Source organism: Canis lupus, chromosome 21 (genome assembly GCF_003254725.2).
Source record: "Canis lupus dingo isolate Sandy chromosome 21, ASM325472v2, whole genome shotgun sequence".
In the NCBI taxonomy this organism is placed as follows: Eukaryota; Metazoa; Chordata; class Mammalia; order Carnivora; family Canidae; genus Canis; species Canis lupus.
This window is the reverse complement of record NC_064263.1, coordinates 43,064,512-43,087,637: the sequence shown is the minus strand read 5'-3', so window position 1 is coordinate 43,087,637 and position 23,126 is coordinate 43,064,512. Positions and strand designations below refer to the sequence as shown.

The 23,126-nt window shown below is 46.6% G+C and overlaps 1 long non-coding RNA gene across 3 annotated transcripts; it reads right to left on the bottom strand.

The window, feature by feature from the left end:
• Positions 1–857: 857 nt before the first annotated feature.
• LOC112667754 (uncharacterized) lies at positions 858–21,944 on the bottom strand. Of its 3 annotated transcripts, none has more exons than XR_007404677.1 (4): positions 14,282–19,205; positions 13,575–13,765; positions 3,010–3,129; positions 858–1,096 (listed from the first exon to the last, which is right to left on the bottom strand). It is a non-coding gene; the product is annotated as an uncharacterized LOC112667754 (long non-coding RNA). The 3 variants fall into 3 exon arrangements; XR_004807720.2 differs by lacking the exon at positions 858–1,096 and adding an exon at positions 21,765–21,944 and having other exon boundaries at positions 2,343–3,129; positions 14,282–14,498; XR_007404676.1 differs by lacking the exon at positions 858–1,096 and having other exon boundaries at positions 2,343–3,129; positions 14,282–19,204.
• Between the last annotated feature and the right edge of the window lie 1,182 nt (positions 21,945–23,126).

Here is a 23,126-nt window from a genome sequence, read left to right as displayed (position 1 = left end):
CTTAAGCAGACTCCCCACAGAGTGGGGAGCCTGACACGAGGCTGGAACCCATGGACCCTGAGATCATGACCTGAGCTGAAATTAGGAGTTGGACTCAACCAACTGGGCCAACCAGGTGCCCCTAAAAATACTTCTGGAGCAAGCAAAGTACATGGGCCAGCTGTACCTTGCACCTCCTGCCTCCACTCTTTGTTTGTAGTTATCTTTTTGATTAAAAAAAAAAAGGCTTCTTAAATCTTGAGCCCTTGGAGGGGAGAAGCTCTGAGAGAACTGAAGGCAGTTTTACAAAGGGTCTAGATAACTGTCCCATACTGGTAACACATATTATATAAGTTCCCACGTTGGTTGAGAATGTGGGCTTTCAAGTCAGATCTAGTTTGGGGGTCTTAGCTCCTCTACTACTAGCTCCATGACCCCAGGCAAGTGATTTTTAACCTCTCTATGCTCTAGTTTCCTTTTTAGGAAATGAGATAATAATAGAACCTGTCTCATGGATTTTTGGGGAGTGAATGAAGCAATATATATAAAGTGCTTAGCATAGTCCTTGATGCATGTGAGCTGCTGCTAATATTATTTTTGTTGTTATTTCTCTTTGTTATGGGGTGGTCTCTGGAGCTAATCCCATCTGGTGAAGGTGGTTTAAAGACTGATCAATGCAGAGGCTACAGATCTTTTTAAAATGTATTTTTAAAAGGGGGCGCTTGGCTGGCTCAGTTGGTAGAGCATGCAACTCTTGATCTTGGGGTCATAAGTTCAAGACCCACTTTGGACCTAGAGCTTACTCAAATAACAAAAAAAATATTTATTTTTTTTAATTTTTTGAAGATTTTATTTATTTATTCATAGAGATGCAGAGAGAGAGGGAGAGAAAGAGAGGCAGAGACACAGGCAGAGGGAGAAGCAGGCTCCACGCAGGGAGCCTGACGTGGGACTCGATCCCGGGTCTCCAGGATCATGCCCTGGGCTGCAGGCGGCGCTAAACCACTACGCCACCGGGGCTGCCCCAAAAAATATATATATTTTTAAAAGAAAGTGCCTCATGTAGCTTCAGCCTTGTTGTTATCCAAAGGATCTTGTGCCCCTCTTTAAGTAGTTCCTGAAAAGTAACAAGGGGAATATTAAATAAATTTAATTTTCATCCTTCTACAGCTCACAAAATACATACATTTTTTCCTTTCTCTTCTCTTTCCCTTAGCTTTCTGTGTGATGGGGAGAAAAACCTTTAGGGAGGAAAAGGTTACCAGATTCATAAACCAGTTTTCCAATTACTGAGCTTTTGCAAAGGAAGATGCCATAATTGCTCAAAGTGAAAGGAAAAGAAAGAGATAAGAAAGTCAATTATCATGAGGATCAATGGTGAAAGCTTTCTGAAGGCCCAGGGAGTATTTTCCCCTGTCTTACCTGTCAGCAGACATGAGGGGAAAAAACTCCATACTAACCAGAAAATAGTGAGTACTTGTATTGCAACGATGCTCATGCTAGACTTTTCTTCCCTATTTTCACACACACACACACACACACACACACACACACACACACACACACAGTAAAGGACAATTGTGTCATGACATTCCAGCTCAAGTGAGGGGTAAGGATGAGTCGAAAGCCCAGACAGTGCAGACAGTGGGAGTTCCTCTGCTTCTGGTATGAATGACAAGGAAAAGCCTGATAAATCAAAACAAACCAAGAAAGATACTGGAGGAACAATTATCTGGAATTGTTGTGCCTTGATTTATTGTTATTTCCCACAGCCTATCTTTGGTACAGTCTCCGTCTTCAGAAGGCCAAATGTGGACAAGGACAAGGCAATTGCTTACAGGCAACTGGCTCACCACTGGCTGTTGAGCTGACCTTTTGGCTGATCTAGTGTTTTTTTTTTCTTGATGGAATGAAACTTGCTCACTGGAGGTCTGATGAGCACATGGGTGTTTTGTCTTTTGAAGCAACGATGGGAAATTTTTCCTGCAGTAGCCTTCTAGAACTCACAAAGCTGTGAATTTATAACTCCTTTCACTGACTTCAGGTGAACAAAGCCTTTCCGTTTGGGTTAATGTCTGGCTTGGTTTACCTTCTGTATACTGTTTACATGGTCTATGTTTACTTATTCAGTAAATATTTATTGGGCAGTAAAGTAACCCTGAGAATATAATAAACAAGACAGATGCACCCCCTGCCTTCATTAACTTTACAACCTATCAGGGAAGAGGATTATTAGGCTATTGTGATTGAGTATGATGAAACTTGTGTTAATAACAGCAAATATTAAATGATTATGAGGAGCCAGGTACGAAATACATATATTAACTCATTTACTGCCTGTGATAATTAGATAAAGTCAATAATTCCTTATCCCCATTTATTAGATGAGGAAACTGAGGCACAGAGAGGATAAATAACTTGTCCAAGGCTACCAACTAGTAGGCAGTAGAGCTGGGTGATGGACCTGGGCAGTCCGGCTTCAGAACCGGTGCTTTCAGCCATTATGCTCTAATTCAAGAAGCTGGGGATCCCTGGGTGGCTCAGCGGTTTAGTGCCTGCCTTTGGCCCAGGGCGTGATCCTGGAGTCCAGGGATCGAGTCCCACGTCGGGCTCCCGGCATGGAGCCTGCTTCTCCCTCCTCCTGTGTCTCTGCCTCTCTATCATAAATAAATAAATAAATCTTTAAAAAAATAACAATAATAATTCAAGAAGCTCCAGGTGCACAGGGTCAGGGACAGAGCTCTTTAATGAGCAGGATTGAGCCTGGGAAGTGTAGGTATATCCAATAAAAATACTTTCAGCTTCAAGTGACGTCCAGTCAACAGTGGCATAAAGAAGAAAGGAGTCCTTTTTCTACAGTAAAACATCTGGTGGTGTTTCTAGCATTGGTGCTGAGGCTATAGGAAGTCTGAGTTCCAGGAGGGACCCCTCTTCTTCCTCCCATTGCTCTACAGCAGATCCAGGTCACTAGCCCATCTCCAGGGAAGGAAGAGAGGGGAGCATGGGGTTGAGAGGTTTCTGCTTGCATACCTTCCTCTTATCAGGAAGTAAACCTTTCTCGATGTTCCGTAGCCAGAACTGGCTTATATGCCCACCTCCGGAATAAGACTCGGGCCTGCCTCCCCTGAGACCAAGGGAATTTCTGGGAATCTGTAGATAAAAAGAAAAGAAGAGTGAATTTTGAGTTGGTAACCCACAGGGCCTGCCAGAGGGAATCCCGTGTGCAAAAACTAAGCAGAAAACCAGAACATGACAATAACAAGGGGTGAGAAGAGGCTCAGTGGGGCTGGAGACAAGCTTGACAGATGGCAAGAGGTGAGGCTGGAAAGGTGAGAGCCCAGACCATGAAGGCCCATGCATGCCATTTTGGTGATTATATACTTTGTCCCGTAGATGAAGAGAATCAATAAAGAATTTTAGACAGGGCCATGACCTGAGATGACTTGTTTAGAAAGATCATTTCTAAAAAAAGAAAAAAAAAAAGATCATTTCTGGCAGCTGAGCGAAGAATATTTGAAGGAAACAAGAAAGATGAGAGTCAGGGAAACCAGTTGGGAAGATGTCCTGAGCACCTGGCATGCACACGGTGGTGGAGAGAGGTGGGCCGCCACAACTGGGAGGGAGAACCAAAGACAGTGGTTGGATTTGGGAGCAAGGGCCTGAGGACACACGAGGACTTTGAAGAATATTATCTGCATTTCAGCTAGTAAGAACACTGCGACGAAAAGACAACTGCTGAAACCAAGCCTTGGGAATCAAGTTCACAATAGTGAGTTGGCAATTGCTACAGAAGGAAATCCACAAAGGCCGTTCGTTTAAGTAAATTTGAATTTTATTACACACACACACACACACTCATACCAAATCACTCCACAAGACTTAGAATAAGAGTCCCAACTTCTCCCACTAATATCGCTACTCCTTAGAGGTGTCTACTTAATTTAGTTGTTTCTTTGAAATCTATCTCTATGCTTCCAACATAGTCATTCTGCTATTTCTTTTTTTTTTAAACAATTTTTTTTAAAAGATTTTATTTATTCATGAGACACAGAGAGAGAGGCAGAGACACAGGCAAAGGGAGAAGCAGGCTCCACACAGGGAGCCCGACGTGGGACTCGATCCCAGAACTCTGGGATCAGGCCCTGAGTCGAAGGCAGACGCTCAACCACTGAGCCACCCAGGCGGCGTTCCCATTCTGCTATTTCTTGACTTCTAATTATGGAATATAGGATTTAGATTTCTCCCTGATTCTCCTCTTCACCTTCCATCACATGTGTGCCCATGAGTCACACACACACACACACACACACACACACACCTCAATATCATTATATTATAATTTAAGGTTAAAACAATATTCAGTGTTTGCTTTATTATGGTTATATGAATATTCACAGAGGAGGCCTGTCAAATATTATGATGCATTGTCATTCTTGTACAATTTTTATATTTATAAATTGCCTAGCTTTCTATGAATCTAAAAGTAAATCATTATTTAACTCTTCTCCAGAAATGTAAATATTCTTTCGACATATTCAAGCACATTAGCTTATCTAATGATATCATTTTGTTTCTTGAATATATATCTGTTGGTGAGCCTTCAGTCCTCTTGCTCTAAATGCAAACTGGTTGCTCTCTAAGCCTGTGCATCAGTTAGCTATTTCTGCACAATGAATCGCTCTAAAATGTAGTGTTTGGAAACAACAATCACTTAATTCAGCTCACAATCCTGCGGGTTGGTAGTTGGAACTGGTTCCTCCGTGACTTCCATCACATTTTGCCAGCCAAGCAAGTCACAATGGCAGTCCAGAATCAAGGTGTAGAGTAGATTCCATGTTTCAGTGAAAGGTTCTAGAAGTCAGTCTGCAAAGAGTATAGATATAGGAAGGTGACCAATTGGGTCTGTCCATTCAAGCAGCCTGCCAGTCCGATGCATAGCCATTGTGCTGGGGTCTCCTCCCACTGCCACTGGGTTTCAGAAACCATAGCAGTGACTTTAACTGCATGTGCAGGAAGGCGTGAAGGCAGTGGCTTGGCAGGTGCTGGTACTTCTAGAACAACAGTAGATCCTGCAAGTGTTGGAGAAAACTGCAAACCGGCTTCACCTGTTGCTTCAAGAAAATGATGTTTGTACCAGGGTGAAGAAGTGGTCAGTGTGATCCAGGAACTGCAGACAGGAAGCCAACAGGAAGGAGCAAGTCCCTTCCTCTTTCTCCAGCCCTCCCATCCCCCTCTGGCCAACCCCTTCCCCATCAGTACAAAGTAACAGGGAGCCAGTTGGCTGAGGTGGAAGGGATTTTCAGAGTCTCAGTCCAGCACCACGAAACGGAATATTTATTACAAGTGTGGGTTTATAGTTTTGAGATAAGAGACAACAGGCTAATAATGGGCAGGTCCTGTTTTCTGATTTCTAGGTCTTCCTTATTTATTGTAACCTCCTAAGAAAGGATGTATGTAAAGGCAAATTTCTTTAGGTCTCGAATGTCTAAGATATCATTAGCTTATCACTAAAATTACACTTTGGGTATGGCATTCTAGTATGAAAATCATTTCCCCTCAGGATTTTGAAAGCACTTGTCCATTATCTTCTAGCACCTACGGTGGCCACTAAGTCTGATGCCATGTGGATTTCTGAACCTTTGTGTGTCCTGTTTTCGTTGTTGATTGTTTGTTTGATCTTTTCTCTGTGGAAGCCGTTGGGATTTTTCTCTTTTTTTAAAGATTTTATTTATTTATTCGTGAGAGACACAGAGACAGAGGCAGAGACACAGGCAGAGGGAGAAGCAGGCTCCATGCAGGGAGCCCAATGTGGGGCTCGATCCTAGTACCCGGGATCACACCCTGAGCTGAGGGCAGATGCTCAACCGCTGAGCAATTCACAGTGAATTCCCTTAGTTCTGTTTTTTTTTTCCTCTTTAAATTAATTCTGCAAAGTGCTCAGTGGGCTTTTTCAATTTCAGAACTCATTTCCTTAAACTGTGAAACTTTATTGATATGTATTGAAGTCTTTGAGAATTCCTGCACTCATTTTTGTTCTCTCTCCGGAGTTTCTGTTAATCACTGTGGCACCTTCTAATGTTATTATTATTGTTATTTTACTGTTAACTGAGTAACCCCCCTGTTTTTAGTATGGTGCCCCCACCCTCAGCAGTGCTTGGTATCCCAAGACAGGAATCCCCCTGGTTCCACCTTGCCCTGGGTACATCTGAACTCTGGGCTATGGACAGGTACTCACTGGATTGTGCGGGCAGGGCCAAAGATGCAGGGGAGCAGGACAGCGCCTCTTACACCGGCTTCCAGCTCATTCTTCTACAGCCCCGCCTGTGCTCTGGATTTCAGATGTACGTGGTGCCTTCAATTTCTGACTCTCTGGGGATCCGCAGCATGAACCAGTTTCCTTCTTGGTGTCCCCCACGTGAGCCTTTGGTTCCCGTTGTGTCTGGTCTGCTAAGCTGACCTCACTTGCCCACCTGCTTTTATCTCTTTCGATCTACCCCTGACTCTGTCAGGACCACTGGAGAGCATCTCCATCGAGAGCGACCTGGGTCTGTCCCACAGATCGTCTTAGCTGAGGAAGATGCTGCATGTGCTTCAGAAGCTGTGCAATAAGGGTGCACGAAGGTCCCCCATGACTCAAGGTGCCCTGACTCTCTAGTCCCCTCCCACACTGAATCTGTGACTGGCCAATGGGATGCTAGCAAGTGCGGGTCAAAGCAGAAGCGTGTGCACGGAATTATATCCTATGGCTGCTAGGAACTCGGAGACCCCCGGGTGAAGACGCAAAAGCCAGCCTCCTGCAGAGAGAAAGACCACGGGGAGGGAGAAGCCAGACCAGCCAGTGGGGCCCAGCCGCAGCCACAGCCAACCCGACTGCACAGGAGCGAACCCAGTTAACACCTGCAGGAGTGCGTTCTCAGCCCAGCCCAGACCACCGGCTCCACACAACTGTGAACAAATAAAATGATTTTGGTTCTGAGCCATCATTTTTGGAGTGGTTCGTTTTGCAAGTACTAACTGGTAGCGAAGGGGTTACATACACTGAAGGCTTCTTTTTTGTTTCCTGTGCATTTAGGGATCACAGATCAAGGTTATGCTGCCTTTGTTCTGCATGTCCCTGTAAGTTTACACTTATACTTACCTTGTTATCTCCATTTTAATATGGTTTGGGAAAGAAGAAAAAGTAAACATACACATCAATCCCATTCCTTTTAACCGCAAGTGTCCTTTCACTTCTCCTTCATCCTCCACCGGCTATTTCCTGAGCACCTAGTGGATGCCAGCCTCATTCAATCTGTACAATAACACCCTGCATTAGGCACTGTTTCCCCCTTTAACAGATGAGACAACCAAGACTCAGTGAGGTCAAGGGACTTGCTGGAGGTCACATAATTAAAAAGGAAGATTGGGGGATCCCTGGGCGGTTGAGCATCTGCCTTTGGCCCAGGGCGTGATCCTGGAGACCCAGGATCGAGTCCTGCATCAGGCTCCCCACATGGAGCCTGCTTCTCCCTCTGCCTGTGTCTCTGCCTCTCTATCTCTCATGAATAAATAAATAAAATCTTTAAAAATATAAATAAATAAATAAATAAATAAATAAATAAATAAATAAATAAAAAAAATTGTTAGGATTTGTTCTTTCAGCTGAGTGTGGACAAAGCCCCCAAGTGTTCCCATACATTTTGTTGAACTAGAAAGTAGGTTGGGACAGATATGAGACCCGCCATTGGGTAGACTTGGCCAGCCAGCTGAGCGGATGCGGGTAGTGAAGAAGAAAGAGCGACTATGAATCCCACCTCCTGTTCCTCTGCCTTTGCCCTGGAGATGGCCAGGTGGCACCGCGAACGAGCGACAGCAGAGGGTGGACGTCCCAACTGGGGACGGTGGGGCACTGGATTCTGAGGGGCTGCCTTGGGTCGGCCTCCGTCTCCCCTGATCTTCTGCTGAGCACGGCCGTCAGCGCTGCTTGGGGCCTGGTGGTACTGGGGAAGACTGGTCGGTGCCACTTACGGGACGCTTTCCCAGGGTAAACGGTAGTTTCTGATCGTGCTCCTTGGTGCTGCGTGGGGAGCTGAGCCCCATGAGGCTCTACACGGTTTACGGCGGTCAAATGGTGACAACTCCAGGCGTTGCTGGGGAAGTATTCCCAGAAGGCCGCCAAACGACTTTGGTGCTCGGTGTGAAGGAAATTAAGTGCCGAGAAAAGGGTGTTCAATTTAGATCCATCTGGTCTGTTGCTTCATTCCTTTCTTTTTTTCCGGAAAAGAGAACGATGCAAACATACTTTGATTGCTCTAACCTGCTAGGGAGCAAGGGCGCTGCGAGCCTCGCATGCTAAAGAACAGGGAGAAAGTCTTCTAATGCTAACGGCTAGTAAGCGCAGCTCAGGGCAGAGGTAGCCACCAAGGTGCTGGCTGCCCAGGTCATGGCTTGTGGGGGAAAGGAAAGGGTGCGTGGTTTGAGAACACGGCTAGAAGAATGCAGAAGTGACCTTTGCTAGACAACGGTCTCTTAGAGTATCTTCTAGCCAGCATGTGGACCCCTGGAAGCTGGGATGAACAACGTCCCTGGATTGCAAACAGGAAAACCAAAGCCAGAGGTCCTGAGTTTTCTAAGTGGCCCCAACTTCAAACGCCCATTCTCAGTATTGGATCACGAGTCCGGAGTAACTGGTCAGTGCATCTCTAAAGCACATGAGCTTGTCACAGAAGACATCCCTATATGGCTGTTACTAAAAATGAGTTAAATAATAATTTACATTTATTAAGCATTTAACCATATGCTGATCAGTCTTCTACGTGCTGTATGGTCTTTTTTTTATATTTAGTCCCTCCACCCTCACCTCAGGCAACTTTAAGAGTAGTACCTGTCATTACCTGAGTTTTGCATACACGTATACCGGGGCTCAGGCAGGTTAGCTAGATTGTGCACCACCTACAGCTACTGGGACCTGAATGCCTCTAGAACCCACGACTACCTCGGGTCAGAGCTACAAAGCCAACTGGCAGCACGGCTGCCTCTGGGGAGAGGGCCTGAGGGAGGACGGATGGGAGGCTTTCACTTTCCACTTTATCAAATGCTATAATGTGAATTTTCCTCCTGAAACATGTGTTACTTGTTTGCTTTCAGCATATATAACAAAAGGAAAAGCAAAGCTGGGGGAAATGGGATGGAAATGCAGCGTGTTTTTTTTTTCCCTCTCGTCTGCAATGTGGTTTTGGAGTCAGGACAAGTCACTGTCCCCATTATGTTAAAGGTAGGAATTTATGTAGGCACGAGGCAAGTCTAGGCCGGGGGCCAGGAGCTACAACAGAAGTCAGGAATGCAGGCATAGTGGAATTATCTTCAGAACCCCTATAAGCCACCGGTGGGCACGTAGAGATATGAGCAGGTTTAAAGAGAGCCCTTGAGACAGAGCAGTGGGCTGGACATTGCAGGTAAGTGTAAACTAAAAGCGGGCAGAGCCTGGAAGGCAGGGCAAGGTGACGGCCTGAAGCCAGAAGACCCAGAGGGGCGAAGGGGGTAGGGTCAGGGAATGGAGGTGAGGTCCCACGAGGAGGACCGTGAGCCTCTGCCTCAGCCAGGAAGCATCGTAGAGAGCTGCCGGTGAAGTCCTGAAAGCAGATGAAGGCGAAGGGGGAGAGGAAGGCCAGGAAGGTACACCCGGCCACGGTGGAGTGTGTGTGGAGGCAGGAAGAAGAGTGAATCCTGCCAACTTCACACTGAAAGCCACGTGCCTTTCATGCAGAGTGTCTACGTGTGTGCAAGGTTTTCCTTTCAGGGATGCACAGACGTGGGGGCATGCAGGTCACCCCTTGAGCTCAGCAAGAAGGAGACTTCTCAGAGGGGTGGCGATGGGGTGAGGCTTTCCAGGCCGGTGCGTCTGTGCCTCTGGCAGGACCTAACCCGTCTGGCCCACCACTGTAACTGCGCACCTAGCATCAGGCTGCTCACACAGTAGGAACTCCATCGTTATTTGTTGAATTAATTTGTTCGATAGATCTGTGAAATAGCTAAATGCCATTGGGAAAATCGTGTGGTACCTTGGGATGAAAATGTCAAACCCTCTTTTGGTTTTTAATTAGTGATCCTCTTGATCTGATTGCTGGCATTTATTGAGCACTTAAAAGTGCTAAACCTTTATGGTTTAAGTAACAATCCGGATTTCACATTAAAAATCCAGGGACAGATGATACGGGGTCAGGTAGGGTTTGATCAGGGGCCCGGCTTGCTTTCTCCGTGACTAAGCTCTACCGCTCAGTAGCTGTAGCTGTTGAACAATCTAGCTAACCTGCCTGAGCCTTGGCGTACTTGTATGTAAAACCCGGGTAATGACAGGCCCTACTCCATGTGTTGCCTTTCTGCAGATGACATTTTATCCATGGATGCAAAATAGCTTCTGGCAGAAACTGGGACCATATAACGCCTCATTCATATGTAGGAGGAGAAATAGAGAGAAACAGAGTCAGTCCTCCTCCTACCCAACTTTTCTAAACGTTACTAACTGAACCCAACTGAACCAACCAGGAGAAAACCACATGTTGATTGGCACAGCCTAGGTAAGCCATCCCTGAACTGGTCAGTGTAGCAACAGGTCTGGGGTTATCTCGAGTGATGAGATCAGTTGTGACCCACCCCTGAAGCTTGGGATCCCGGCCGTCCTAGCTACATTCCATGGCTACTTTCAAAAGGGCAGAGAGATAAATGAATATTTACAAGCCAGATGAATGTCCGTTCGTTTAATCCTCACAACACGCTGAGTTAGATCCCATGCAGAGATGAGAAAAATGACTTCTGAGAAGTTAAGCAGCCTGCTCAAGATCACAAAGCTAATAACTGGCAACACTGGGATCTCAACCCATGTCTGACTCCAAGGCGCTCATCACTCAGCCACTAGACGCCTTTCCCCAGATCTCAGGCATTGCATGGGCCTCTCTGGTTCCCTCTAAGAGAAGCCTCTTCTTGTGATCACATCTGTCTGCGCTGGAGAACTCCTGGGGTCCGGCTTGAATCTCCTCTGGTATAAAACAAGGACCCTCCAGAGAGCCTAGGCTATGAGATCAGCTTCCGAGACCTCTGGATTTGAGCCTCACTTTGGGGAGCAGCACACGCCTACCTACTTGGGCTCTGACCAAGAGGTTGCTATAAAACCAGGACAGACAGTCCCTGTTCTTCTCTCAGTGGTCATTCATCAAGCAGTTACTGAGCATCTGCTCTCTGAGGACCCATCTGTCTGAAACCAAAGCCTAAAATGTTGTTTTCGGTGTCCTTGCCTGGTCTTTTCATTTTGGTCTGCTCCTTTGTTTATCATGCCCAGAAGCCTTCTCCTCCTCCTGGGCTAGTGGTGGCTCTTTGTCTCATGCCTGCACCCGGCCCACTTCCTTTCTCTGGACCCGGCATCTCTAGGACAGTAACTATTTGTCTCTTCTGAAGGTTGCAGCTAACGATGACAGTCTTGAGAAAGAGGCGGGCCCGGCATCCAGTCTCCAAAGGCAGGCATGCCACAGTCCATTTGTGATGTTTGCCAAGGGGGGGAAGGTTGGAGCCGCGGCCTGCGTGGAGCGTGTCCAACATTCCCGGGCCCATACCCTCCCTGGAGCTTCACGTTTGATATTCATAGAACCAGCGGCCCTCGTTGCTTGAGCTCCCGGAGGATGAATTTCCTGTGCTCGTATAATACTGACCATCTCTAGGTCCCTGCCTGCCTCTTCTGTTCTATAACTCTGAATGAGGCTGAGCCGTTTACGTGGTAGGTACCAGGAGGATGGAGCAGCCCGGAGAGAAAGAAGACCAAGAGTGATGAGGTCTGATATAGGCCAGAGAACTCTGAAGTGTGGTTCAGAACGTCTGGGTCAAGTGCAGCTAAGCACTAACTCTGTCTGGGGCCCTGTCTGGGCCCCTGGGGCAAGTCTTTGCCCCTCACCTGGCCTCAGTTTCCCCATGTGACGTTGGACTACATCAGGAATTATCAGTGGGGATGAAACCACTTCCTAGGGGGTGATTTGGACTTCTACAGGGACATTTTCAGTGTCACGATGATTAGAGGCTGCTTCTGGAATTTAGTGGGCAGAGGACAGGAATGACAGATGACCTAAAATATACCAGACAGCCCCTCACAGTGAACTGTCCCTCACAACTGTTCCATGTCCTACTGGACACTCACAGACAGGAAAAACTTGTCCATGATTAGCTGATGCTAGAACCAGGCTCTGTTTTAAATATAAATACAACTCATTTTTGGCATAACCGGTAGACATCGAATTTTTGAAAACTGGAATTCCTATATAAATCAAGGGCAGGGTACATCCTAAAAATAGTCCTATTGAACTGTGGTTTACTTGCTATATCAAATTCACTCATTTTTAAAGCATTATCTATTCAGTTAAGTATTTAATCAATTCAGTGATGTTAGTAAACTGGGTAAGTCGGGCAACCATCACTACGATGCAGATTCAGAACATTTCTGTCTCTTGTATCTGTTTGTGGTCAGTTCCTGCTCCACCCCCGGGCAACTATTGATCTGCTTTCTGTTTCAATAGATTTGTTTTTTTTAGAAATTTCACATAAATAGGGGATGCCTGGGTGGCTCAGTGGTTTAGTGCCAGCCTTTGGCCCAGGGCGTGATTCTGAAGTCCCGGGATCAGGTCCCACATCGGGCTCCCTGCATGGAGCCTGCGTCTCCCTCTGCCTGTGTCTCTGCCTCTCTCTCCCTCTCTGTGTCTCTCATGAATAAATAAATAAAATCTTAAAAAAAATTTTCACATAAATAGAATCATACAACATGTAGCCTTTTGTGTTTCCCTTTTTTTACTTAGCATAACTTTTTTTTTTTTTTTTTTGAGGTTCAGGTGCACTGTGCAATGGGTCGGTAGTTTGCTTGCTTCTTACCGTGCCGAGTGGTATTCCACCAAAGTGTACCACGTCTTTCTTTTCAGCCCATCACTAGTTGATAGACATTTGGAATGGCTCCCTGTTCTGGCTGTTACGAATAATGCTGCTGTCAACATTCCTGAAGTCTTTGCATGGACATGTGTTTCCATTTCTCTTGAACAGATACTTAGGAAGGAGAATTTGTGGGGTTATATTATTATTATTATTATTATTATTATTATTATTACTTTGATCAAGAGTTGTTTAAATTCCTTTGGAACTCATTTTGGCAGGTGCAAAATGAACCTCTGAAGCATGAATGCTAGAATTCATTTTGGAAAACTGACACTACTCGTGGTGTCTGAGTCACCAATACAACACTCCTGGATCCATGTACGTTTGGAGCTTATTGCAGACGTATCCCTTGAATTCTCTACATCATTTTGTGCATAGGTATAGGCTCTGACTTCTTCCTTATGTCCCTAGTTGGGTTGTACCCAAACATGTCCATAGTAAAGTATATGTTATTCCTAATACGTTACTCTCTTTCAACTTCTCCTATGTAATATAAGGGTATTAGGGTGATTTTTAAAAATCACGTATACAGGTTGCTTATATTACTTCTGTTTCATTTCAGGATAGTAAAGAAGGTATACAAAAGATTTTTTTCGAGAAACAGGGTCATGGGACAAATTGGGAAGAACAGATGACTTTAAGGGCCCTGGTACCTGTCAATGTTTAAATCCTGTGTTCAGAGAGGCTTGATTAGAAAGGCTACAGCTGGTAATCCAGATCTGAAGCAAACAGCAAATCAAAGCAATTGTCTTGCACCAGTTGCTTTGATCATCTGACTGTGGCTTAGCTCTTTCAGGCCAGAATCAGGAGAGACCGAGGAATAAACAAACCCAAGAGAACCATCCTGAAAATGAACAAGAAGAGAGCTTCAGGTTCTATTACTCAGCCTGGGTTTCACAGTGAGTCACTAAATCACAGGCTGACCCAGCAGGTCCTGGCCCACATTCTATAGATGCAGAAAGGTAGCCTGAATAACGTGGGGGCGGGAGGGAGGGACGGACAGGCTGCACCAGCCAACCAGGTCTGGGGGACTTCGGAAGCCTCCTAACTAGACGTCTCTTCAATCAGACATTCTTTAGGCCTTTAGACACTGAGCCTGGGCAGGGAAAGCCTGGGATGAACCCGGAGAGCAGGCCTCAGGCTCCTTGCTCCTTGCCTAAGCAGCTCTGGCCCTCGCTTGCCTCCTCTTCAATTAACCTGTGGACTACCCCAGGTAAGAAGGAGGCACTAACCTGTTGTGACTCGGGCTAGGGAGTTTGGGAGGTCCCAGCACCCCACCCACTTCAAGTGCTCTATCAAAGTCCATGCCTGTGTTACTTTACCTCCCTGGAGTCCCAGAAAGTAAAATTATCTCCACTACCTTAGGTTCCTCGGTGCTTCCTTGCCCCTTGGTGCCGGGACTGGAGGCAGTTGATTTGCATCTTGACCTGGCTCTGCACGGTCATGTTCTTCATGGCTGCTCAGCGCTGCCTCGCCAGTTAAAGACACGTTCATTAGAGAAGTGAATATGACTCTCGGAGATCAGGCCATGCAGGAAGGGGGCGCAAACATGGCCCTGGGGCCCTCTCTGGACCCACCTGGAAATGGGTTGTAGACAGGGAATCTCAAGGTTGGGCTCACACCCCGCCCCCACCCGGATCCCTCTAGGAAGTCGGGATATAGAGGAGGAGGGGGCCCAGTGTTCGGCGCTGTTTGGTCACCCCGGGTGAGGTCATCATACAACTCTGGATTTTTAGGGTTTGGGTGCTGGTTGGTTTGTTTTGTTCTTTGTTTTTAAAACACAGACCTTGACAACCGGTTGGCAAAAGCGCTAGTTACCTGCAAAGGAAAAGTCGTTCCAAAGGAGCTTCTGGTGCCCACGGCGGTCCCCTGGGCCTCGGAGACTGGGTCACACACCTAAGACACGGCTGAGTGGCCTTCCTGGGCCGCTCACACGGTGGAGGCCCAGCTGTCCACATGGGGCCTGGCCGCTCGTGCCAGGGTGGGCACCAACCCTGCTTTTACCTACAGCAAGCTCCGGAGCCGCACCCGGCTTTCTTGGGTGTAAGCACGCAGTAAGCGGATGTTCTAGGCTGCGGCGGGTGGAGGCGGCCTCCAGCCCAGAAGGGAGAGGAGGCCCAGGAGGGGCTGCGGCAGGTGGAGGCAGGAGAGGAGGCCCGGGAGGGGCTGGGGCAGGTGGAGGCAGGAGAGGAGGCCCCAGAGGGGCTGGGGCAGGTGAAGGGGCCTCAAGCCCAGAAGGGAGAGGAGGCCAGGGAGGGGCTGCAGCAGGTGGAGGGGGGGCTCCCACCACAGGACCCTAGTTCCCAGGCATCCTCTGGCGTTGACGCTGGAGGGGGTGTGGGGTGTGGGCAGGGCCCTGTGCCGCCTGGCTCCTTCGGGGCTTCTGTAGCCCACCTCCCACCTCCCACCTCCCAGCGCCCAGCGTCTGGGGCCCCAGCCACCCTCTGGGCAGCTGCTCCGCTGCAGGTGGTCAGCAAGGGACCCTGAGGGAGCACGTCAGCCCGTTTTGCACAAGAGGCACAGATGAAGCCCTGGGAGGGAGGCCGGAGCCTGTGCCTTGCAAGCAGATCGCAGGGGGCCTGCGAAGGCAGGAAAGCGGATTCACGGCTTGAAAAGCAAGAAACGATAAGGTTATTTTAAGCTCGGTTGTGCACTGGTTGCTGATGGAGCGTACACGTGGCCTGCACCCAGGTAGATGCACAGAAGAAGCTGGGCAGGATGGAAAGAAGTGTGGCCACGGGCCTTGGAATCAGGCCGTTTGCGTTTGCTTCTAACCCCTCAACTTCCTGTCTTTGCAATCCTCCGGTCCTCAGTTTCTCATCTGAACCCTCCTAGGGCTGCTGTGAGGATTAAGTGAGACTCCAGGAAAGTCTTACAAGAGCACCAGGCATACATGATGAGCTCCCATCAAACGTCAATGGTTATTAGGCGCCTATGCAGCAGCTAACCCGTGAATTGGCTGATTTTTATAGTGGGGTGCTGGATTTGTCGCCGTCCACAGGGTGATTCTTTTCCTTGCAGGGCCCAGCTCCATTCCAAGATCTGCTTCTATTCTATAAAATGTTAAATTGGGCAAGGTCGTGTCCAGACCATTTAATTTTTAAAATGTAAATTCAGTGGTTTTTAGTATACTTGCAGAGTTGACCAACTGTCACCATAATCTGACTTTAAATCATTTTTATCACCGGTGCTCCTGGGTGCTGTAGTGGGTTAGGGTCCAATTCTTGGCTTAGGCTCAGGTCCTGATCTCAGGGTAGTGGGATTGAGGCCCTTGTTGGGCTCCTTGCTCAGCCGGGAGTTTGCTCAGGTTTGTCTCTCCCTCCCCTCTGCCCTCACTAAAATAAATAAATCTTTGTTAATAAAAAAAAAAATTAAAAAAAATTCATTTTCATCACCCCTCCCCCAAAGAAACTGTACTTACCATCAGTCATTTCCTACTTTCCCCCAAACCTTCCCACCTCCAGCCTAAAGGTCTATCTCTACAGATTGGCCTATGCTGAACATTTTATAAAAATGGAGTTAATAGTATGTAGTCTTTTGTGACTGGCTTCTTTCACTTAGCCTAATGATTTCAAGGTTCATCATCAGTTAAGAGACCTTTGGGTTGTTTCCACTGCGGCGCTATTATGAATAATGCTGCTGTGAATATTTTGTACAAGTTTTCGTGTGGACATCTGTTTTCATTTCTCTTGGCTACCAGGAGTGGAGCTCCTGGATCATTAAGTAACTCTCTGTTTATCCTTCCAGGAATCGTCAGATTGTTTTCCCAAAGTGGCTGCACCTTTCCACATTTTTATGCTGGCAACGTGTGTGGGTTCCAACTTTTCCACCTCTTCCCTAACACGTGTGACTGTCTGCCCTTTTCACAGTCATCCTGGTAGGTGTGAAGTACTATCTCATGTGGTTTTCATTTGTATTTCCCTGCTGGCCAGTGATGTTGGGTGTTTTCTCATACGCTTATTGGCCATTTGCATGTCTTCTTTGGAGTAATGTGTATTCAAATTTTTTGCCTATTCTAAAATTGTTTTGTTTGTCTTCTTGGTTGAGTTGTATTTTTTTTATATGTTCTGGATTCAAGTCTTATCCAATATATATGATTTGCAAATATTTTCTACCGTTCTGTGGGTTGTCTTTGCACTTTCTTGATGGTACCCTTTGAAGCACAAAAGTTTTCAGCTCTGATATACTCCAACTTGTGAATCTTCTCTTTTATCACTTGTACACTTTTTGTCATATGAAAGAGATAATTGCCTCATCCAAGGTCATGAAAGTTTACTCTTATGTTTTTTTCTAAGTCTTATAATTTCACATCTCTCCTTAATTTTATCTTCTATGACTCATAATTTTGTCTGTCTTTGTCCAATTTCAGTTGAAAAAAAGGAAGCTAAGACCCCATGAAGGTAGGATTTGCTCCAAATTACATTGTTAATAAGTGTTAGGTAAGTAATTCCTAAAAGAACAACTTAATTTTATATTGCCTGATATCTGTATAACTGTAAGACCTAAGACAGTCTCCAGCCATGTTAAAAATCAGAATCTAAAACAAAATTTACACTAATCCTGAAATGGAATCAACCTTTAATTGGAATCTAATAGCAGTAAGAACAGACTTCATTTCTTGAGCAATTAGTCTGGGTCAGGCACTGCAACGTGTATTCATTCCCTTTCCACTTCTCAAAGCTACATCGTCAAATAGGTACTATTATTATCCTTATTTTAAAGATGACGAAATGGTTCCCAGAAAGCTTTTGAAGTAATATGTCTGAAATCACATGGTTAATAAGAGGCAGAGCTGGATTTTAAATCGAGAGTTCTCAATCTTCGTGTAGGGTGAACTATTAAAAAACCCAATGACTATGGCTGAAACCCTAATAAAAGGGCCTTTGACAAGACAGGTATCTGCTGATGACATGAAGTGGACCCCAACTGCCATGCCCATTCCTTGTCACATCTGCTGGTAATTTCTCTTGGTGGGGTTGTGTTGATTTGTGGTGGTGAGAACCCGGATACCACAAAGCATCTGGGTTGCAGTGGAAGTCCTGATTCGTTTTCTTTAAATCCAATTTTCCACTTGGTTTGGTAGGGCAGGAGGTTGTCAAATTCTGTGACAGAGGTCAGTCCTATAAGGTGTTTGTCTCTATTTACATAATTCACTGGAACATTTTGGGGGGAGGGAGAAATCCATCTTCACTGACATTAGCCTCAGGAACTCTCCCTGGCAGGAGGGAGAAGCAATCCCAGGGTTAGGACTCAGTGTTAGCCCCGTACAGAGGTCTAAGTTTGCAGTTTCAACCAGGCATATTTATTTACATGTGGAAATTCCCAGCGGGAAGCTGAAGTACACAACTTAGGAGTGGTCCCCAAGTGGGAAATTGAATAGTACACTGAGCTCCTTTTATTTCCATTTAATTTACCGTTGGTATCATTACCATTATTTTGTTAATCATTTCACTAGCAGTGATGTAACTTGGGACCAGCCGAGGTAATTGCAGCCAAATGGGGGAGATGCTCATCTGCAGTATTTAGATAGCAAAGGCTTTCATTCACCTTTTTAGGGATGGGTATTAGTTCCTTCCTTTATTCATGGAGCATAGGGCTGCTGAGAAATGCTGAAGATATTAAGAGCTCCCTGCAGCTTAATGAACTCTACACTTGGCTGAAAAGAGGTTTCTGTAATTTTCGGCCTGCTGCTGCCTGAAACTGCACAGCGAAGTGGTTTCCTGAGATCTAACAAGCCTACGCCTGCCTGATGGTCTGGGCGATAGGGGGTGATTGTTCACACCTTGCCCTCCGACACCTGACCACTGCCTGACAGGCTGTGTGACTTGGGGCAAGTTACTTCTGCTGTCTGAGTCTCTCTTTTCTTATTTATCAAAAGAAGGCAATACTTCTTGCATACTCTCAGGCAGTGAATGAGGTAAGATGGCTAAAAGGCTCGGAGCAGTCCTTGGTCCATAATAGGTGTTCAGTAAACGTTGTTTCTTTCCTTCAAACGTGCTGGTCTGCAGGACTTCCCAGCTAAGCTTCAGGATTTTGGGGGAGCAAGTGCAAGGAAAGTTTTGAGGACCTAGTGGCTGGAAGGAAGGTAGCTTTCGTTGGCAAAAATGACGACCCTGGAGAGGCTACACAGGTGTTCAGGATGGGACTCAGACTGCACGCTCCCCCTGAGAGTCCAAGGGCAGGCCTTGTTTGGGGGCTGCAGAGCAACTGTGGCCCAGCGGCTGCCTCCCACTGCACCTCTCTGCACCTTTGCCCTGGCTCACTTCGCCCTTTAGCTCACTGCTTTGGGTCCCTCTGATGTGCTAGACAGGCCCTCCGGGGTCCTTCCTTAGGCTGCTCCCTCGGCCAGCCAGTCTCCTCTCTCCCTGGACCCCGCCCCCCCCCGCCCCCTAGGTCTTGGCTTCTTCACAGTGTCCTCGCTGGACGGCCCCCGATCAGCCCTCACAGAGCACCCTGTGCTTCTCTGCACAACACAGACTGCTTCGTAGCTACATGAGCTTCTGTTTGTGGGAGATTTTTAATTTTTTTTAAAGATTTTATTTATGAGAGACACAGAGAGAGGAGAGAGAGAGGCAGAGACACAGGCAGAGGGAGAAGCAGGCTCCATGCAGGAAACCCGATGTGGGACTCCATCCCGGGACTCCAGGATCACGCCCTGGGCCGCAGGCAGGTGCTTAAACTGCTGAGCCACCTGGGCTGCCCAGATTTTTAATTTCAAATACCTCTTACCACCAGCCACTTGTTTCTCGAAGCCTAGGCAAAATACGCTCTAGGAGGGGTTCCGTAATACATGTTGGAAGAGTGAAAGAGGAAACCCTTTCACAAAACAAATGGGTGGCCTTGACGCTGACTGTTGAACTCTCAGTCTTGGGCTGACTTCTAAGGACGGGCAGGGAGATGAAAGCACTAATACTAGCTGACACGGTGTGCTTTCTAGCTGCCAGGAGCTCTTCTAAATACTTCTGTGCACTAACTTATTCAGTCTCGAGTAGAACCCTATAATTACTATCATGCCCATTGTAAAGATGAGACAACTGAGGCATGAAGAAGTCATTCGCAGGTAGTAAGTAGGCAGAGCCATGCCTTGGACTCAGACACTCTGGCTCCAGGGTGTATGTTCTTAGCCATTAGCTTATCAGTTCAACACCCGTTTTCCTCCCCCCCCCCCCCCGCCCCGGAATATGCTTTCCTGCTCCAATCCTCCCCTTCCCCACACCCACACATGATTTGGGCCTCAGGTCCCATGTGACATAGCAAGTCCTCAGGGAGACCTTCCCAGACTCCCACAATGGCTTGAGCCCCAGGTCACCAATACTCACAGCATCCGAATTTTGCATTTCCTCCCCGATTGCAGGGCATGGCTTACTTATTTCTGGACCCTCTGTAGCAACTAGCACAAGGTTCAGCACTTAGTAGGTACTCAAAACTTGTAGCTCCCATGTCCTCAGGAGCTAGCTGTTAATAATATATGTCATTTCTTATTTAAAAAATTACATTAACTTGATCCAGCTATCCCACACCTAGAAATTTACCCTAAGGAGATAATCATGCAAGGACAAAATAAAATTGATACGACACGTTTCATTGGTAATGGTAAAAATTAGAAACAACCTAAAATGCTGATGAAGAGGGGACTAGTTAAATAGATCATTTCCCCTCAGGACCCCTGGATGGCTCAGCAGTTGGGCATCTGCCTTTGACTCAGGGTGTGATCCCGGGGTCCCGGGATCGAGTCCCACATCGGGCTCCCTGCATGGAGCCTGCTTCTCCCTCTGCCTGTGTCCCTGCCTCTCTCTCTCTCTGTGTCTCTCATGAATAAATAAATAAAATATTTTTTTAAAAAAGATTATTTCCTCTCCATATAATGGAATCGTATGGTGTCATTCAGAGGATAAGGTAAGCAAGTTTATAGATGGTGATTTAGAACCTTATTCATGCTGTTTTGGTGAGTGTTAAAGAAGAAAAGCAGAAGATTAACAGGCCACTTGACTGAGAGCTAGTTGTCAGGTGCCGTGCTGCCCTTTTCGTATATTAGCTCATCAGTCATCACAACAGTCCTATGGAATAGGTTTGTTCTGTTATAATCCCCAAGTTTACAGACAAGTAAACTAAAGAGTAAGTGGCTAAGCCAGATTTCCACCCACGGCTCTCTCCAGAGCCTGTAATCTATATTATGCTGTCTCTGTGATCCTGTTATGTAATATTACCCAGACCCTGTGACAGAGACTGTCAGATACCCTTGGGTACCCGTTTCCCCTTTTGTTCATGGTAATAGGATCTGTAGCTGGGCACAGGGCTGCCAGAACAAGGACTACATTTCCCAATGTCCCTTGCAGCTACGTAACTTAGTTCAGGCCAATGGGATATAAGCAGAAATATATGTATTCCTTTGGCCTTTCTCTTGGAATCTATTTTTTTTTTTTTTTTTAGATTGCAAATGCAGTCCTTGGGAACATGAGCTGGAGGCCACATACAATAGAGTGACAAGACAACGAGCCGGGGTGACTGGCACCGTGGAGATCCTTGCCAATCCGAACCACCTATGCAGACTTCCACGTGGGAGAGAAATGAGCTGTGATCATGCTTACATCATCGTTCTGGTTGTCTGTCGTTTGTAGGTGAACGTAACCTGACACATGCATACAGAAATTCTTGCAAGGATGCTCATAATGTCAGCAGTGGTTCCCCCAGGATTGCAGGATTCAGAGGGATTTTTAGGTTACCTTCGTAATTCTCTGGGTACACGAGCCACTTCTTACAAAAGCAATAAATCAAAAGAAAAATAGACCACAGTAGCCTCTACCTTCTGCCCTACGGTTTCAGTTCAGCGGCCAAGTTCTCACCTGCTCTCAGCCCATCCGCACACTGTGTTTCTGGCCGACTGCTCGCCCTGCTCTCTGGAGTGCACTTCTGGCTTGCCTGACATTGAGGTTCAGGCTTACATCTGCAAAATGCATCTGCAGTACACCATTGTGTTGGGAGGGGGCGGAGGAAGATGAGCCTCCTCCTCCCTGGGAGGGGAAGAAAACCAGAAAATCAAGCCAGTTAGTGTCTTCAGAGAGAAGACAGATGGAAATATATCTGTAGTTCATTCATTTATTCCATAATTATGCCCGGGCGGGGGTGGGGGCATATATGGTTCTAAGCCCTCTTCTAGGTATGAGGGTAACAGCAGTAAACGTGGACTCTTTGTTGTCATGACGCATACAGCCTAGAGGGAGGGACAAGCAAGCATCTAGATGCTTCTGTGCCAGCCTGTCTTGTTGAGCTGGCCTGTGTCTGCATCCATGTTACTGAGAGTTCTATTTCCCAGAAGATCTCAGGGCCTTAGTGCCTCATTCATTCACTTGAGAAAACATTTTCCGAGCGTCTCGAAGGGCCAGGCTGTACATCGGGAATTTAGAGGTGAGCAAGACTGCCTGTTTTCGAGATTTGGCCAGTCTGATGGGAGTGTCAGCACCATAAACGATTGCAACATAGTCAGAAGGGAGTCAGGTCCCACACAGGCCTCTGGTGGCAAAAGGGACTCCCGGTCTTGCCTGTAGGAGGGGTACAAGGAAGCCTTTGGAGTCGTCCCAGCTCCCCGGGAATGAAAATTACCAGGTATGTCCCAGGCCCAGTGGACACAATCCTCTCTGAGATGCAGACATCAGCACCAGTAAAGTGCACCCTTTATCTTTCAAGTACACAGAGGCCTTGGCTATAGTCTAAAATGGGGTTCAGACACCTGTGAGATAAAACGGAAGGGCTGGGCTTTCTCATCCTGAGAATAAAGACCCCCCCCCCCCCTTAAACAAGATACAGAAAGCAAAGTCCTTAAAGGGAAAAGGATGTGGGCGGGAGGTGGGGGTGACTGAGGGGGGCACTTGATGGGATGAGCACTGGGTGTTATTCTATATGTTGGCAAACTGAACACCAATAAAAAATAAATTTATAAAAAAAAAAAAAAGGAAAAGGATGGTGAATCTATTTCTAAAGGAAACTTCTCCACCCTAGAAGAGACATCCATAAACAAAGCTAAAATGAAAGCGCAAGGGGGAAAGTGTTTGAGAAACACAGAGACAAAAGATTCCCATTTAGATTACATAAGGAACACCTGAAATCAATAAGAAAAAGTTAACCCAAAAGAACGATGGGTAGATCATAACTAGGTGATTTCTCAGCTAAGAAAATTGAATGGACAGTGGAAATATGAAAATATGCTC